This window comes from Manis pentadactyla, chromosome 8, assembly GCF_030020395.1.
Source record: "Manis pentadactyla isolate mManPen7 chromosome 8, mManPen7.hap1, whole genome shotgun sequence".
NCBI lineage: Eukaryota > Metazoa > Chordata > Mammalia > Pholidota > Manidae > Manis > Manis pentadactyla.
In genome coordinates, this window is record NC_080026.1 from 59,768,537 (window position 1) to 59,789,100 (window position 20,564).

At 37.5% G+C, this 20,564-nt stretch overlaps 1 protein-coding gene across 3 annotated transcripts in view; it reads right to left on the bottom strand.

Moving 5' to 3' along the window:
- Window positions 1-20,564, bottom strand: part of PARG (poly(ADP-ribose) glycohydrolase) — a 179,050-nt gene that overhangs the window by 38,262 nt on the left and 120,224 nt on the right. The window lies entirely within an intron of this gene.

Here is a 20,564-nt window from a genome sequence, read left to right on the forward strand (position 1 = left end):
TTTTGCCAGGAAATTAAATGCAAGCAGACTCTTTCAGGCAGCTCAACTACTACTTATTAATAAATAACTACTCATAAAATAAAGGTCCAATTCTGAAAATATTTATGACAAACAATATTCAGGGGGAAAAAAAGACTCTATGATATACAGTACTTGAGAAAAATATAAATTTATAAAAACAGAGAACACATCTAATAAAAATAAAAAGAACACAAAGTCAAATCATGACATCCTAATTATGAACTTCAGATCTTTATCCAAAACCAAATTAATTTTATCTCTGGGGTCAGGTTAACTTCTTATATGTTTACTCAAACAACTCTGAAGATTTTATACCCAAAGAATAATAAATGTAGTGGTCAAGATGACAAATGATCCTCACATTTAACTATCAATTTATAGACAGGGAACAGGAGAACATGTCAAATACCATCATGAAGATGTAATCAGCAAAATTCAGATCCTAGGAAACAGGACCAACAGTCTGGGTTGTTTACAAAAAATTCCAAGAAAAGAAAAAGAGGGAGGAAGGTATAAATTAAAAGAAATGAACATGAAAACACTAATCATAAGAAAGTGGGGGCAGTTATATTACTATCTGATAAAACAGACTTCAAGTCAAGGAGTGTTATGAAAAATAAAGAGGAACATCTCAGAAAAATAAAGAGGAACATCTCAGAATAATAAAAGGATCAATTCAACAGAAGGACAATTTTGGCTCTAGTTTGGTTTAACATTTGAAATACCAATTAATTAAACTCATCACCTAAAAGATTAAAGAATTAACATAATCACATCAAAAGTTGCTGAAAAGATAAAATTCAACACCTACTCATGATTAAAACTCCAGCAAAACTGGGAGTAGAAACTTCCTCAATATGATTAAGGGTCACTACATAAAAACTTCATACTTAATGGTGAAAACAATCCACCTAAGATCAGTAAAAAATCAAGGATTACCACCCTCATCACTTCTATTCACCACTATGGTGAAGTTCCTAGCCACTGTAATAAGGGAAGAAAAGAAATAATAGTCATAAAGAGTGTAAAAAAGTAAGACTGTCCCTATTTGCAGATATGATTGTTTACATAGTAAATCCTAAGGAATAACCAAAAATGAAAGAAAGAAGAGATAGAAAAAGAAAAGAAGCTCATAACTAAATGTAGTAAGATCAAAGATATGTCTATGTACTAGAGCAGCAAACAATGGAAAAGTAAAACTTTTAAAAAATCCATTAATCATAGCATTAAAAAAACAAAAACTTAGGAGTAAATGCAACAAAAGACATTGAAGAGACCACTGAGAAAAAGTAAAGGTGATCTAAATAAATGAAAAGATAGACTATGCCCAGGGGTGAGGAGACTCGATATTGTTATATGTCAATTTTCCTCAATGCTGTTATTCTACCAGACTTTTTAAAAAAATAATAATTAAGAAGGTAATCCTAAAATTCATATATAAATGCAATGAACCTAGAAGAGCCAAAACACTTGAAAAAAAAAAGAAGAACAAATTAAGAGGACTCAACCAGTTGAATTCAACATTTACTTGTTCAAGGCCTAAGACTAATTGATAAATGGAACTAAACAGAATTCACAGATAAATCCAAACTTGTACAGTAAATTGACTTTCAATTTTCATAAATTACTGAAAGAACATAAAATGGGCAACAATTTTGGAAAACACTTTGGCAATTTCTTATAAAATTAAAACACACTTCCACCCTTTGACCTAGAAATTCCATTCCTGGGTATTTACCGAACAGAAACTAAAAATGTCACAAAATTGAAAATGTCCATAGATACAGCACACAAGAACATTCATAGCAGCTTATTCATAATAGTCTTCTATTGATCAGGGTTCAATCAAAGAAACAGAATCAGCTGGATTATATAGTAGGAGATTTACACTAGGAGATTTATAGCAAGGAATTAGCTTATGCAATTGTGGGAGCTAACTAGGCAAGTCTGAAGGACAGGTTAGAAATCTCAGGTATAGGCTGAGGCTGCAGTTAATAAGGGGAAATTTTCTTCTTCTGGGAGGCTTGCTCTTAAGGACTTTCAACTCACTGAATCAGACCCACCCAGATTTTCTAGGATAATCTCTGCTATTTAAAATGAACAGATGATGGGCTTTAATTACATGTATAAAATATCTTTACAGCAATGCTTAGATTAGTATTTGACTGAATAAAAGGGGGCTGTGGTCTATCTAGCCAGGTTGACATATAATAAAGACCATCATGTAAAACAGGATTCAAGATGGCAGCATGAGAGGTGTGACAGAGAAGTCCTCCCAAAACCACATATAATATGAAAATATACTTGATACAACTAATCGTAAAAGAGCAACAGGGAAGAAGGATGCACCAGACTGCATACAACTGGAGAAGAGAGCAGACCTCATGAAACAGGGTAACGTACCAAAGCCCTGATCCGGTGGAACCCAAGCCATTCCCCCACTCCAGTTCACTGGTGGGAAGAGAAACGGTGCGGGGAGCGGGTGGAAGCCTAGGACTGCTGAACACCCAGCCCTGGAAATGTGCTTTGGGAGCACAAACCTACATTGCATGGTACTCTGGAGATAGGTGGGGTTTGAAAGCTAAGACAGGCAGACTACTTGGAGACACTTAGATTCAAGCTGCTTGTGGAGGACAAGGATCTACATTCCGCGGATCTGGGACAAATGGAAAGGCAGGCGGTCTGAGAGGCTTCCTAGCACTGAGAGGATGCTAAAGGGGGAGAATTTGCATGGAGCTTGCTGTGTGGGAGAAGGCATAGGTGGGAAAGGTTGTCTGGGCATGCTCTGCCCAGCAAGTTGGGAACTTTCAGGAGTTTCAGGCGCTCCATTCCCCTGGCTGGCTAATCAGCTCCAAGGCTCCCACACAGTGATACGCAGACTGCTGCACCTTCCTCCTTGTTTTGAGCGGGCACTGGCTCAAAAACCGGCAGCCTGTGCCCTGGTGTCAGGCCAGCCAGAGGGAGGACATGCCTACTGCAGCAACAGACGCAAACCACAGAGGCTTATACCTGTGTGCTCGGCCCACTGGTTCTGATCTGGGAGAAAAGCACTGCAGCAGGGAAGCAGGAAACAGCTCTTTCCTCCCCCCAGGTACCAGCACTGCTCACCTGTGACTCCCGACATCACTCCAGGAGCTGAGCACCTCCAGAGACTAGAGCTTCTGGGTACCAGAGGGCGCCACATACAAATATGAACCGTCAAAGGAACCTGGTCCAGAAAAAAATTTCACAAACCCAGAAAAAGGGCCAAATGAAACTGAGCTCACCAATCTTCCTTGAAGAGAGTTCAAAATAAAACGCATAAACATGCTCATGGAGGTACAGAAAAATGTTCAGAAACTCAGGGACAAATTTAGGACAGAGATTCAATCACTAAGAAATTCCATATCTAAAATGAAACATATAATGGAGGGATTTTAAAGCAGATTAGATGTAGTATAAGAGACAGTAAATGGAATAGAAATTAAAGAACAGCAATACAAAGAAGTTGAGACACAGAGAAAAAAAGGAGCTCGAAGAGCAAAAGAATATTGAGAGAACTCTGTGGCCAACTCAAATGAACAATACTCGCATTATAGGGGTGTCAGAAGAAGAAGAGAGAGAAAAAGGGATATAAAGTATCTTTGAGGAGGTAATTGCTGAAAACTTCCCTAATCTGGGGCAGGAGATACTCTCTCAGGCCATGGAGGTGCACAGATCCACAACACAAGTGACCCAAGGAAGACAACACCAAGACATATAATAATTAAAATGGCTAAGATCAAGGATAAGGACAGACTTTGAAAAGCAGCTAGAGAGAGAAAAAACATCAGGCTATCATCAGATTTCTCAACAGAAACCTTACAGGCCAGAAGGGAGTGGCATGATATATTCAATGCAAAGAAATAGAAGGGACTCGAACCAAGAATACTCTACCTGGTAAGAGTATCATTTAAATTTGAAGGAGGGATGGACCAATTTTCAGATAAACAAAAGCTGAGAGAATTTACCTCCCACAAACCACGTCTACAGTGTACTGTGGAGAGACTGCTATAGATGGAAGTGTTCCTAAGGTTTAATAGCAGTCACCAGAGGTAATAAAACCACAGTAAAGAAAGAAGAAGAGCTAATTACTAAGAAAATGCAAAATTAAATTAACTTTCCCCAAAGGCAATCGAGGGACAGACAAAGAGTACAGAATATGATACCTCATACATAAAGAATGGAGGAGGAAGAAAAAGGAAGAGAAAAAAAAAAAGAACCTTTAGATTGTGTTTCTAATAGCATATTAAGTGAGATAATTTAGACTCTTAGATAGTAAGAAAGTTAACCTTGAACCTTTGGTAACCATGAATCTAAAGCCTGCAATGGCAATAAGTATATACATATCAATAATCACCCTAAATGGAAATGGACTGAATGTACCAATCAAAACTGAGTCACTGAATGGATAAAAAAACAAGACCCATCTATATGCTGTCTACAAGAGACTCACTTTAAACCCAAAGACATACACAGACCAAACGTGAAAGGATGGAAAAAGATATTTCATGCAACTAATAGGGAGAAAAAAGCAGGAGTTGCAGTACTTGTATCAGACAAAATAGACTTCAAAACAAACAGAGTCACAAGAGACAAAAAAGGACATTACATAATGATAAAAGGGTTAAACCAACAAGAAGATATAACCGTTACAGGCGGAAGATGGCGGCATGAGTAGAGCAGCGGAAATCTCCTCCCAAAACCACATATATCTATGAAAATATAACAAAGACAACCCTTCCTAGAATAAAGACCAGAAGACACAGGACAATATCCAGACCACATCCACACCTGCGAGAACCCAGCGCCTCGTGAAGGGGGTAAGATACAAGCCCCGGCCTGGCAGGAGACAAGCGCCCATCCCCCCAGCTCCCAGCAGGAGAATAGGCAGAGCGGGAGGGAGACGGAGCCCAGGACTGCCGAACAGCCAGCCCCAGCCATCCGGGCCAGAGTGCAGACACAGTACGTGCCCAGGAGGGCCTGGATGATAGGGAAACAGGGCAGCAAGAACAGTGAGCAGGCACCGGAGGTCAGGCGCCGGAGGACATAAAAAAAGCACCCGACAATTTTTTTTTTTTTTTTTTTTGCTGTTTTGTTTTGGCAAGTGCTTTTTGGAAGTCTTAAAGGGATAGGGCCCCCAATACTAGGAAAACAGGGCAACAAGAACAGTGAGCGGGCACTGGTGGCCTGGCGCCAGAGGACACCAGAAAAACGATCCAAAATTTTTTTTTTTCTGTTTTGTTCTGGCGAGTGCTTTTTGGAAGTCTTAAAGGGATAGGGAACCCAATACTAGGGAAACAGGGCAGCAAGACCGGTGAGCAGATGCCTGAGGCTGGAACCGGAGAATAAAGAAAAACGAGCAGCCACTTTTTTTTTTAATAAAAAAAAAATTTTCTTTTTTTAATTTAAATTTTTTTTTTTTTTTTTGTGGTTGTTGTTTTGTTTTAGCGGTTGCTTTTTGGAAATCTTAAAGGGGCAGGGAGGGCCACTTAATCCAGAAGTAGGGAAACCGGGGATCTCTGGGCACCCTAACCCCTGGGCTGCAGGGAGCAGGGAGGCCCCTTATGGAGATAAATAGCCTCCAGGCCACTTCCCCTCCAACGCAACTCCACCACTTTGGAGCAGTAGCCCAAACCAGGCCACACCCACAGCAACAGCGGAGATAAACTCCATAGCAGCCCGGAAGGAAGCAGAAACCCTGTCCGCGCGCAGCTGCCCAGCACAAGACACTAGAGGTTGCTGTTCTCCCAGGAGAGGAGGGCCACAAACCAACAAGAAGGGCAGTTCTTCCAGCTGTCACTCATCCCAGCTCTGCACACTATTCCTATCACCATGAAAAGGCAAAGCTAGAGGCAGACAAAGATCACAGAGACAACACCAGAGGAGGAGACAGACCTAACCAGTCTTCCTAACAAAGAATTCAAAATAAGAATCATAAACATGCTGACAGAGATGCAGAGAAATACGCAAGATATATGGGATGAAGTCCGGAGGGAGATCACAGATGCCAGAAAGGAGATCGCAGAAATGAAACAAACTCTGGAAGGGTTTATAAGCAGAATGGATAGGATGCAAGAGGCCATTGATGGAAATGAAACCAGAGAACAGGAACGCACAGAAGCTGACATAGAGAGAGATAAAAGGATCTCCAGGAATGAAACAATGTTAAGAGAACTGTGTGACCAATCCAAAAGGAACAATATCTGTATTATAGGGGTCCCAGAAGAAGAAGAGAGAGGAAAAGAGATGGAAAGTATCTTAGAAGAAATAAGTGCTGAAAACTTCCCCAAACTGGGGGAGGAAATAATCGAACAGACCACGGAAATACACAGACAACCCAACAGAAAGGATCCAAGGAGTACAACACCACGACACATAATAATAAAAATGGCAAAGATCAAGGACAAAGAAAGAGTTTTAAAGCTAGACAAAGCTAGAGAGAAAAAGGTCACCTATAAAGGAAAACCCATCAGGCTAACATCAGACTTCTCAACAGAAACCCTACAGGCCAGAAGAGAATGGCATGATATATTTAATGTAATGAAACAGAAGGGCCTTGAACCAAGGATACTGTATCCAGCATGATTATCATTTAAATATGAAGGTGGGATTAAACAATTCCCAGACAAGCAAAAGCTGAGGGAATTTGCTCCCACAGACCACCTCTACAGGACATCTTACAGGGACTGCTCTAGATGGGAGCACTCCTAGAAACACCCAACATATGAAGAATGGAGGAGGAGAAATAAGAAGGGAGAGATGAAAAGAATCTCCAGACAGTGTATATAGCAGCTAAATAAGTGAGCTAAGTTAGGCAGTAAGATACTAAAGAGGCTAACCTTCAACCTTTGGTAACCACGAATTTAAAGCTTGCAATGGCAATAAGTACATATCTCTCAATAGTAACCCTAAATGTAAATGGACTGAATGCACCAATCAAGAGACACAGAGTAATAGAATGGATAAAAAAGCAAGATCCATCTATATGCTGCTTACAAGAAACTCACCTCAAACCCAAAGACATGTACAGACTAAAAGTCAAGGGATGGAAAAACATATTTCAAGCAAACAACAGTGAGAAGAAAGCAGGGGTTGCAGTACTAATATCAGACAAAATAGAGTTCAAAACAAAGAAAGTAACAAGAGATAAAGAAGGACACTACATAATGATAAAGGGCTCAGTCCAACAAGAGGATATAACCATTATAAATATATATGCACCCAACACAGGAGCACCAGCATATGTGAAACAAATACTAACAGAACTAAAGGGGGAAATAGACTGCAATGCATTCATTCTAGGAGACTTCAACACACCACTCACCCAAAAGGATAGATCCACTGGGCAGAAAATAAGTAAGGACACGGAAGCACTGAACAACACAGTAGAGCAGATGGACCTAATAGACATCTATAGAACTCTACATCCAAAAGCAACAGGATACACATTCTTCTCAAGTGCACATGGAACATTCTCCAGAATAGACCACATACTAGGCCACAAAAAGAGCCTCAGAAAATTCCAAAAGATTGAAATCCTACCAACCAACTTTTCAGACAACAAAGGCATAAAACTAGAAATAAACTGTACAAATAAAGCAAAGAGGCTCACAAACTCATGGAGGCTTAACAACACGCACCTAAATAATCAATGGATCAATGACCAAATCAAAATGGAGATCCAGCAATATATGGAAACAAACGACAACAACAATACAAAGTCAGAACTTCTGTGGGACACAGCAAAAGCAGTCCTAAGAGGAAAGTATATAGGAATTGAAGCATATTTAAAAAAGGAAGAACAATCCCAAATGAATGGTCTAATGTCACAATTATCGAAATTGGAAAAAGAAGAACAAATGAGGCCTAAGGTCAGCAGAAGGAGGGACATAATAAAGATCAGAGAAGAAATAAATAAAATTGAGAATAATAAAACAATAGAAAAAATCAATGAAACCAAGAGATGGTTCTTCGAGAGAATAAACAAAATAGATAAGCCTCTAGCCAGACTTATTAAGAGAAAAAGAGAGTTAACACAAATCAACAGTATCAGAAATGAGAAAGAAAAAATCACGACGAGCCCCACAGAAATACAAAGAATTATTAGAGACTACTATGAAAACCTATATGCCAACAAGCTGGGAAACCTAGGAGAAATGGACAACTTCCTCGAAAAATACAACCTTCCAAGACAGACCCAGAAAGAAACAGAAAATCTAAACAGATTAAACAATTAAATAATTTATTTTTTTATAATAAAATTTTTTAATAATTTTTATAGTAAATTATAAATATTTTATATACATATATATATAATAAATTATATATATAATAAATTATATATAAAAATATATATAATAAATTATGAAATTTTTATAATAAAAATAATTTTATAATAAAAAATTAAATAAAAATCTGAACAATTACCAGCAATGAAATTGAAGCGGTAATCAAAAAACTACCAAAGAACAAAACCCCCGGACCAGATGGATTTACCTCGGAATTTTATCAGAGATACAGGGAAGACATAATACTCATTCTCCGTAACGTTTTCCAAAAAATAGAGGAGGAGGGGATACTCCCCAACTCATTCTATGAAGCCAACATCAACCTAATACCAAAACCAGGCAAAGACCCCACCAAAAAAGAAAACTACAGACCAATATCCCTGATGAACGTAGATGCAAAAATACTCAACAAAATATTAGCAAACCGAAATCAAAAATACATCAAAAGGATCATACACCATGACCAAGAGGGATTTATCCCAGGGATGCAAGGATGGTACAACATTCGAAAGTCCATCAACATCATCCACCACATCAAGAAAAAGAAAGACAAAAACCACATGATTATCTCCATAGATGCTGAAAAAGCATTTGACAAAGTTCAACATCCATTCATGATAAAAACTCTCAGCAAAATGGGAATAGAGGGCAAGTACCTCAACATAATAAAGGCCATCTATGATAAACCCACAGCCAACATTATATTGAACAGCGAGAAGCTGAAAGCATTTCCTCTGAGATCGGGAACTAGACAGGGATGCCCATTCTCCCCACTGTTATTTAACATAGTACAGGAGGTCTTAGCCACAGCAATCAGACAAAACAAAAAAATACAAGGAATCCAGATTGGCAAACAAGAAGTTAAACTGTCTTTGCAGATGACATGATACTGTATATAAAAAACTCTAAAGACTCCACCCCAAAACTACTAGAACTGATATCGGAATACAGCAAAGTTGCAGGACACAAAATCAACACACAGACATCTGTGGCTTTCCTATACACTAACAATGAACCAACAGAAAGAGAAATCAGGAAAACAACTCCATTCACATTTGCATCAAAAAAAATAAAATACCTAGGAATAAACCTAACCAAAGAAGTGAAAGACTTACACTCTGAAAACTACAAGTCACTCTTAAGAGAAATTAAAGGGGACACTAACAGATGGAAACTCATCCCATGCTCGTGTCTAGGAAGAATTAATATCGTCAAAATGGCCATCCTGCCCAAAGCAATAAACAGATTTGATGCAATCCCTATGAAACTACCAGCAACATTCTTCAATGAACTGGAACAAATAAATCAAAAATTTATATGGAAACACCCAAAACCCTGAATAGCCAAAGCAATCCTGAGAAAGAAGAATAAAGTAGGGGGAATCTCACTCCCCAACTTTAAGCTCTACTATAAAGCCATAGTAATCAAGACAATTTGGTAATGGCACAAGAGCAGATCCACAGACCAGTGGAACAGACTAGAGAACCCAGACATTAACCCACACATATATGGTCAATTAATATTTGATAAAGGAGCTATGGACATACAATGGCAAAATGACAGTCTCTTCAACAGATGGTGCTGGCAAAACTGGACAGCTAGATGTAGGAGAATGAACCTGGACCATTGTCTAACCCCATATACAAAAGTAAACTCAAAATGGTTCAAAGACCTGAATGTAAGTCATGAAACCATTAAACTCTTGGAAGAAAACATAGGCACAAACCTCTTAGACATAAACATGAGTGACCTCTGCTTGAACATATCTCCCCGGGCAAGGAAAACAACAGCAAAAATGAGTAAGTGGGACTATATTAAGCTGAAAAGCTTCTGTACAGCAAAAGACACCATCAATAGAACAAAAAGGAACCCTACAGTATGGGAGAATATCTTCGAAAATGACACATCCGATAAAGGCTTGACGTCCAGAATATATAAAGAGCTCACATGCCTCAACAAACAAAAAACAAATAACCCAATTAAAAAATGGGCAAAGGAACTGAACAGACGGTTCTCCAAAAAAGAAACACAGATGGCCAACAGACACATGAAAAGATGATCAACATCGCTAATTATCAGAGAAATGCAAATTAAAACTACAATGAGGTATCACCTCACACCAGTAAGGATGGCTGCCATCCAAAAGACAAACAACAACAAATGTTGGCAAGGCTGCGGAGAAAGGGGAACCCTCCTACACTGCTGGTGGGAATGTAAGTTAGTTCAACCATTGTGGAAAGCAGTATGGAGGTACATCAAAATGCTCAAAACAGACATACCATTTGACCCAGGAATTGCACTCCTAGGAATTTACCCTAAGAATGCAGCAATCAAGTATGAGAAAGACCAATGTAACCCTATGTTTATCGCAGCACTATTTACAATAGCCAAAAATTGGAAGCAACCTAAATGTCCATCGATAGATGAATGGATAAAGAAGATGTGGTACATATACACAATGGAATATTACTCAGCCATAAGAAAAGGGCAAATCCAACGATTTGCAGCAACATGGATGGAGCTGGAGGGTATTATGCTCAGTGAAACAAGCCAGGCAGAGAAAGAGAAATACCAAATGATTTCACTTATCTGTGGAATATAAGAACAAAGGAAAAACTGAAGGAACAAAACAGCAACAGAATCACAGAACTCAAGAATGGACTAACAGGTACCAAAGGGAAAGGGACTGGGGAGGATGGGTGGGTAGGGAGGGATAAGGGGGGCAGAAAAAGAGGGGTATTAAGATTTGCATCCATAGCGGGGTGGGAGAAAGGGGAGGGCTGTACAACACAGAGAAGACAAGTAATGATTCTACAACAGTTTGCTACGCTGATGGACAGTGACTGTAAAGGAGTATATAGGGGGGACCTAGTATAGGGGAGAGCCTAGTAAACAAAGTATTCGTCATGTAAGTGTAGATTAATGATTAAAAAAAAAAGAAAAAAAAGCAGTTCCTATGTGGTGACCTCTAATGAGTTCTACACAATGATATAAAGGGCATATAAAAGTGTAGGCAAAGGGTCTGTTTGTGTTTATACAGAGGATCAAAGCCTAATTTGGCTACCCCGAAAATGAACTAAGATACGATATGAAAAAGAACTTCCAACATCAGCACTCTCGGGAAGACTCGTGACAGAAGATGATCAGCAAAAAAAAAAACTCCAACAAAGATCCATGCACTGTCACAGGTGTAGATGCACTCATCCCACCAGTTCCTGGACTTGCCATGGGAATGATGAAGAAGATATCTAAGCTGGCCTGTGCATACAGTAAAACAAAAATTGGACTGGATCTATACTGTTGGAACTCAACCAAGAATTAGGAGAAGTGCAAATTGTAGCACTCCAAAATCTTACAACCACAGACTATTTATCGTTAAAAGAACATATGGGATATGAACAGTCCCCAGGAATGGGTTGTTCTAGTTTATGTGAATTCTCTCAGACTGTTTAAGCTCAGTCAGACAATATCCACCATATCATAGATAAGTTTTCACAAATGCCTAAGGTGCCTAACTGGTTTTCTTGGTTTCACTGGAGATGGCTGGTAATTACAGGTATGCTTTGGTTAGGTAACTATATTCCTATTATGTTAATGTGTGTGCACAATTTAATTAGTAGTTTAAAACCTATCCATGCTGAAGTTACTCTACAAGAAGATATGTCAAAGAAATAATCAATCTTCCCAGGTTTTCTTCTGCCTGCTACTTCTATAGCTTTTCTTCTTCCTACCTTATCACAACCTTTAAATAGAACTCGTGCCACATGTCGAATTTACTGAGTATCATAATTCTTCCAAGTGGTAAAGACACCTCAAGACAAATGCTGGGCATAGAAGCCACAGGGCATAAATATGCAAAGAAGTAAAAAAGCTAACCTTTTCAAACAATAAGGCTTCTCTCTCACTTACCAACTTAACATTTCCCTGTATGGCCCCGGAAGATGACTGGTTAGCCAGAGACGGGTAAGATTCCTCAAGGGAGGAACAACCTAAGACAGGCACAGTCGCAGGGGGGCCATCAGGTGAGAAATTGGGGATCAACAGAGGTGAGGCTTAGAACCTCCCCCCTCATGTTCTGAGAGAAATCTTCTGCATACATGGATGTTTATTGCCCTTGTCTAGCTTGGATTAACACATAGTCTACAGGCACACACCTGATCATCTACATTTGCTCTCTTACAACACTAAACTCTGTTTTCTACCTTTATCTCGTATCTACCTACCACTTTAGCATTTTATTAAAAATAATAATATAGAGAAATGTGGCATCCACATATAAATCAAGATTAAAAATCAAATGAATATTCATATTTGAACTGACTGTGTATAGTTCATAATGCATGAACAAAACCGAAAGCTTCTGTGATGACTGCCCTTGCACTGTTCACCATGTAACTTATTCACTATGTAAGAATTTGTACTCCATGTAAGAATTTGTTCATTATGCATCAGAAGATTGGAGACTGACGAAAATTAGGCTTGGGGTGGATTAATGATTGTGCATTGAGTATTGACCCCCCTATACAGAAACTTATTGTGGTTAACAACTATTTGATCAATAAATATGAGAGATGCCCTCACAAAATATATATATATATATATATATATATATATATATATATATATATATATATATAAACACACTTCCAATTGTAAAATAAATAAGTAACCGGGATGTAATGTATAGCATAAGGAATATAGTCAAAATATTGTAACAACTTGGTATGGTGATACCTGGTACCTAGAATTATCATGTATATAAATGTTGAATCACTGTGTTGTACACCTGAAACTAATGTAATGCAATACTGTTGTCAACTACCCTTCAATAAAAAAATAAATAAATAAAAAGAAAAAGAAAAATCAAGTGAGTATTCATATTTGAATTGACTGTTTATAGTTCATAATGCATGAGCAAAACCGAAAGTTTCTGTGATGACTGCCCTTGTAATGTTCACCATGTAACTTATTCACTATGTAAGAATTTGTTCTCCATGTAAGAACTTGTTCGTTATGCTTCAGAAGATTGGAGACTGACTAGAATTAGGCTTGGGGTGGATTAATGACTGTGCATTGAGCATTGACTCCCCTATACAGAATTCTATTGTTGTTAACAACCATTTGATCAATAAATATGAGAGATGCCCTCACAAAAACAAACAAAAACAAACAAACAAACGAACAAACAAAAAAGTACAGACTTCCAATTGTAAAATAAATAAGTAACAAGGATGTAATGTATAGCATAAGGAATATAGTCAAAATATTGTAACAGCTTGGTATGGTGATAGCTGGTACCTATAATTATCATGTATATAAATGTTGAATCACTGTGTTGTACACCTGAAACTAATGTAATGTAATACTGTGTGTCAAGTACCCTTCAATAAAAAATAATTATCTAAAAAAAAACAAAAAACACAAAAGAATACACTCCAAGGCTACTAGATCTAATATCTGAATTCAGCAAAGTTGCAGCATACAAAAATAATACACAGAAATCTGTTGAATTCCTATACACTAATGATGAACTAGCAGAAAGAGAAATCAGGAAAACAATTCCATTCACAATTGCATCAAAAAGAATAAAATATCTTGGAATAAACCTAACCAAGGAATTGAAAGCCCTGTACCCTGAAATCTACAAGACACTCATGAGAGAAATTAAAGAAGATACCAATAAATGGAAACACACTCCGTGCTCATGGATAGGAAGAATTAATATTGGCAAAATGGCCATCCTGCCTAAAGCAATCTACTAATTCAAAGCAATCCCTATCAAAATACCAAGAGCATTCTTCAGTGAACTAGAGCAAATAGTTCTAAAATTCATATAGAATCACAAAAGACCCCAAAGAGAGAAAGCAATCCTGAGAAGGAAGAATGAATTGGGGGAGATTATGCTCCCTGACTTCGAGCTCTACTACAAAGCCACAGTAATCAAGACAATTTGGTACGGGCACAAGAACAGACCCACAGACTAACGGAACAGGTAGACAGCCCAGATATAAACCCAAGCATATATGGTCAATTAATATACGATAAAGGAGGCATGGATATACAATGAGGAAATGACAGCCTCTTCAACAACAGGATTATTGTCTAACCCCATACATAAAAGTAAAGTCAAAATGGATCAAAGACCTGAATGTAAGTCACAAAACCATAAAACTTCAAGAAGTAAACATAAGCAAAAATCTCTTGAATATAAATGTGTGCAACTTTTTCCTGAACGCATCTCCTCGGGCAAGGCAAACAAAATAAAAAATGAATAAATGGGACTACCTCATGCTAAAAAGCTTCTGTACAGCAAAGGAAACCATCAACAGAACGAAAATGGATCCTACAGTATGGGAGAATATATTTGTAAATGACATATCCGATGAGGGCTTAACATTCAAAATATAAAAAGAACTCACACACCTCAACACCCTAAAAGGAAATAACCCTATTAAAAAATGGGTGGAGGATATGAACAGACAAGTCTCCAAAGAAGAAATTCAGATGGCCAACAGGCACATGAAAAGATGCTCCACATCGCTAATTATCAGGGAAATGCAAATTAAAACCACAATGACATATCACAGCACCTCAGGATGGCCAACATAGAAAAGACTAAGAACAACAAATGCTGGCGAGAATGCAGAGAAAGGGGAACCCTCCTACACTGCTGGTGGGAATGTAAACTAGTTCAACCACTGTGGAAAGCAGTATGGAGGTTCCTCAAAAAATTAAAAATAGAAATACCATTTGACCCAGGAATTCCACTCCTAGGAATTTACCCTAAGAATGCAGCTGCCCAGTTTGAAAAAGACATATGCACCCCTATGTTTGTTGCAGCACTATTTACAATAGCCAAGAAATGGAAGCAACCTAAGTGTCCATCAGTAGATGAGTGGATGAAGAAGATGTGGTACATATACGCAATGGAATATTATTCAGCCATAAGAGGAAAACAAATCCTACCATTTGCAAGAATATGGATGGAGCTATAGGGCATTATGCTCAGTGAAATAAGACAGGCGGAGAAAGATAAGTACCAAATGGTTTCACTCATCTGTGGAGCATAAGAACAAAGCAAAAACTGAAGAAGCAAAACAGCAGCAGACTCACAGAACCCAAGAATGGACTAAGAGTTACCAAAGGGAAAGGGCCTGGGGAGGGTGTGTTGGAAGGGAGCGAGAAGGGGAATAAGGGGCATTACCATGAGTACATATAACATAAGGGGGTGCACGGGAAGGCATAGCACAGAGAAGACAAGTGGTGACTCTATAGCATCTTACTATGCTGATGGACAGTAACTATAATGGAGTATGTGGTGGGTACTTGAAAATGGGGGGAATCCAGTAACCACAATGTTGCCCATGTAATTTTATATTAATACCAAAATTAAAAAATTTTTTAAGTAAAAAAAAATGATTGAATTGTACACCTTAAAATGTGTAGATTTTTTGGTATGTAAAATACCTCAACACAGCTGTTAAATATAAAAAAAGAAAAGAAAGTTGATTAAGTAACTTGCCATATAATTAACAACCAAAACAGGAAGAACATTGTATTAACAAAGGTTAAAATAATGAGTCCAGAAATATGGTGTCTGAAGGCACTATGTAACTGACACATATAAAAAATTCACATTTACAAAGACCTCATGGCATGTTAAAAAACATCAGACTGTGATTAGGAGATATGAATAACTCAAAGAGAATCCTTGAGTAACAAATCTCATTGAACTTCATTTTATCATTAGAAAATCAGACTCATTAATAATTCTTAACTTGTTACCTCATAGAACTGCTTGGAAAACCAAATGTTTAAAATCTTCAAAACCGCAAAGCAATTTATTACTGGTGTCATTAGACTTTGTAAGGAGGTAAAGACAGCAGTAATAAATGATTCCATTTACGTGGGGTTTAAAAGTAACATGGTGTACCCCCCTGACTGGGAATAAAGACAGCCAGGAACAGTCTTGTTCTTTCTTATTTTCTGCATAGCAGTGGACAAGCCTTTTTTTCCTGTTTATTTATTAATTCCTATTTATTTATTATTCATAAAATATTAAGTAAATAAATAAATGCACATTGCCTACTCTGACCTCTTAACTATGAAAACAAACACCTGTTCTGGCTTTTGAAAAAAAAAGTGGTTGAAAAATATAAAATGTCAATTATCATATTTCTATTTCAAGTTAGGATAGTTTCAGTCTTCCTTCCTGAGAGAGATAGTTAGATTTATTTCCTCCAGGTATGGGAAGTCAAAAATGCACATACAAATGCTATTGCTATAAACAAATTAAACCCTGGGTTTCCTAAGTAGACATCTTTCAAAATTATGTTGACTGTCTGTTCTGAAAAACAGATGCCCTTAACTTGTTTTAAATTCAATTTATTGATAAACTATGATGAAAATGCAAAGGTAAATGGTGATAACAGCAAACAAGAGACAAAAGATTGAATGATCTTTGTGACAGCTCTCTCTAGGGATAGCCTGTAAGACTTAATGCTCAAAGACAACCTTTGCCTAAGGAAAAAACTAGAAGGAAGGAACCCTTTTAAATCTTTGCAAGAGTTCATAAGGGCTTTAAGAGTTTTTAGATTTAGCAGTTAAGAAACATTCTTATTTTCTCCTACACGTAATGCAAGTTTGTGATGAACATAGGAAAACTATTTGGAGATTTTAAAAATTCTATGTACCAATGAGTTGCACCCTTGGAAAGAAGGTTTACACATAAGCTATCCAACTGTGCTTTTAATAGTGTCACTCGTTCAGTGGGGATTATGCAGCAGATACAACACTCTTGCTTTTCATTCCCATAATTAGTAAAAATTAAGAAAAGCCAAACTCCAAGTGCATGTAGATCTTTTCCAATGAGCTGGTGTCATTTAGTTAGCAATGTTTTGTAGTGTTTGGCACCTCTGGCATCGTTACTCTATAAGAAGTAGAGTACACCAATACTATAAACAATGTTGTACACTTTTGTCCTTTCTGTCAGTTCTGCAGAAACTCACAAAAGATTAAGGACCTGTGATGTCAAGGACAATTTGATTCACTAGAGAATAGATTTTATGTTAAATATACTAACATTATGCTCATAAGTTTCATGTCTAGGCACCTGCTTTATGTGCTCATCACACAGAAACAACAAAACAATCTCCCAGAACCACAGTAACACCTTTAGTATTAAAGCTATTTGCTGGATGTTGTACAGGAACATGGAGGGGGAGGGGGAGGGAAAAATGGAATTTTAGTTCTTTCCCTCAATGTATACTTACTGAAATGTTTTAGCTCATGGCTACCCCCAGGAAGATCATAGCAGAGGGAAAACATTGTTTGGATAAAAATATTTGCCTGTTTGAATGACCCGTTTCATACTCATTTAAAAGTCTGATGCCAACCAGATGCCCCACAATGATGGTAAATTTAATTTACTCCCAATTTCTCAAACTCATCTACAGATTCAGGCAGCACAGTCACAGCCATTAGCTCACTGAGCCTGGATAAATCATTGAAGGAATGGAATTGATCAGGCAGATAGATTGCAGTACATGGCTAAGAGTCTCCTAGGAAGAGAGATGGCAGAAATCCAACATCAAATAGATGATGAAATGGCCATTTCCATTAAGGGAACATCACATCACAGATATTAATTAGGAGGCACAATAATAGAGTTAAGTGGATGTGGGGGAAAATGCTGAGTTAACAGTTACCCCAGATGTCCTTAGTCTTAAGTAATTAAAGATGTGAAGGTGAGTCATGAATCTGCAATCTTTTATTCATTTAACAATGCCTGCAGGTAAATTAGAGCCCAGATGTAACTCCAAAGTGATGATCTTTTTAGAGTGGATACAAACTATCTTTACTAAAAAAAGAAAAAAATTCTAATGTTTTCCTTTTACTATTCCCAGGGAAATCACAACCTTCATTTACAGCAACATTAATGGGAGGTGACACAAGACTCTCACTACTTTCCTATTATAAGAAGAATAAAGCATATGAAGCAAACTAGCTTTGAGTTTAAATGACCAGTATTCACCAACTTTTTTGTTTCATGGATGTAAATTCATCAACTGATGGATTATTTGGTGCTGAGGACTGAGAACCAAATCTAGCTCAACTGCTAAAAATTAAAAATATTTTCAAGTATTATTACATACATTCAAATATTAAAGACAGTCACATTCCAGACCTTCAGAGTTTCTCCAAAACAATATGAAACCAATATTCAAAGTATTTATTTGCCCCAAAATGGATTTATGACAGCTTAATTTTTTTGTTCTGTAGTTGCTTGCACTTTCTGCTTCCCTAATACTTTCCAAATTCATCCTTCCTATCTGCATACATCATAAACAACAAATGCAGATAGATGACCAATATGTGAGTTGAGACAATGTTGAAAACAACAGTAAGGTTTATCTTCCCATTTCAGTACAGTTTGGATCACAACCTCAGAATTCTGGATGAAATACTTTAAATTATTAACTTGAAATAGCTGAGGCTCTATCCAAGAAGAAATTCCTTTCCTGAGGTTCCATTCTTAATTTCCTGCATAAAGTCAGATAATGAACAATTTTTGTTGTTTTGCTTTACCTCACCAAAACAGTAGAATCACAGGGGTGTTATAAGAAATAACACAGGTTGTCTAAATGATGTGCAATAACTTGTTGAAAGCCCTTTAGCAACAAGCACTTATGAAAGGGAAGAACATATTGGCAAAAATGGAGTAAAAACCTGTGTGTAAATTTTCTCCTCCATAAATGCAATGAGAAAAGAATAGGGACAAAAATTATGAGAATCAACTTTTTCTGAACTGTGGTCATTACCCAAAGGCTTGCTGTAGTCCACAGAGTGTTTATTAAAAGAAAATTGGCTGAAACTTGGTAATAACAGTGAGTTTTGTGGTGTTTTAACTTGCCCTATTCCTATTCTGCTCTCCTAAGCTCTATGGCAGCCTTATAAACCAACAACTGTAATCACAGTGAAAATCAGCAACTTAGCTTAGTAGCCAACAGAGGGGTCAGAAGAGGACTGAACCTCCTTTAAAGCCTCATTCTCAGATAACTGTCATCATTTGACCTGTCTGGTGGTTCCCTGGAAGACCTCACTCACAAGGCTGTGTTTATTTGATCTGACTTTGAGTTTGCCCAGTGCAAAAAAGCCAAATCCACAGGGGTGTTTGTTGAAAACAATTACAGGCAATTTCTTAACTGTGTGGCTGACTGAGGCAATAGTAGATAATAGCTGGGGCAAACCACAGGTTAACCAAAAGGCTTCAAAGGAAAAGATGAGGAATGAGATGTCTGTAAGGGGCTTTGAAATGTTCTAAGTATTCCCAGGAACCTTCAAGTCTACAATCATATCCATGGCTGTGCACACACCCAAGAAATTCCTGAGAAGGTCCTAAGCTCTCCTTTTTGTTTGAGTCGAGGCCCTGGGCAAGCAGGAAATGAAGTGTCAAATGCCTGGTGGAGTGTTGAAGGTGAGCCCCAAAATGCACACAGACCCCTCTGGCAAAGACTGATAGACTTACTGGTTTTAGGTATTTAAAGAACTCTCTGCCCAATCATTAGCTGATCATCAATCTAATCAAGTAGATTAGTGGGCATACACAAAAACAGTACAGATTCTCTAGAATTATTTTAGGAAAGTAACTAAGTAGCAACAACAAACAACACCAAAAACAAACTCTAGGGGAAGAGGATAATCTGATTTTGAGAGTCACCATATTATTAAAATGTCCAGTTTTCAACAACAAAAAAAATGGAGAAATGCAAAGAAATGAAAAAGTAGAGGTCATACCCAGGAAAAAAATTGTAGTCAATTTGAACTGTCCTTGAGGAGCTCAAATGTTGGACTTACTAAACAAAGATTTTTAAATTGGTTATTTTAAATATGTTCAAGGAACTAGAGGATATTATGTCTAAAGAGCTAAATCAAAGTATGCGAATAATGCCTCACACACATAATTCCAATAAAAGAGATAGAAGTTATTTAAAAAATTAGAGATTCTGGAGTTTGAAAAGTACAATAACTGAAATAAAATTTCACTGGAGGGGTTCAAAAGCAATTAAGGCAAGTAGAAAAATTAGCGAACTTGAAGATAGACTGAGATTTCTTTAGTCTGAGAAACAGAAAGAATAGAGAATGAAGAAAAATGAATAGCACTTGAGAGACCAATGAGACATCACCAAATGTACCAACTACACATAATGGGTGTCCCAGAAGGAGAGGAAAGGG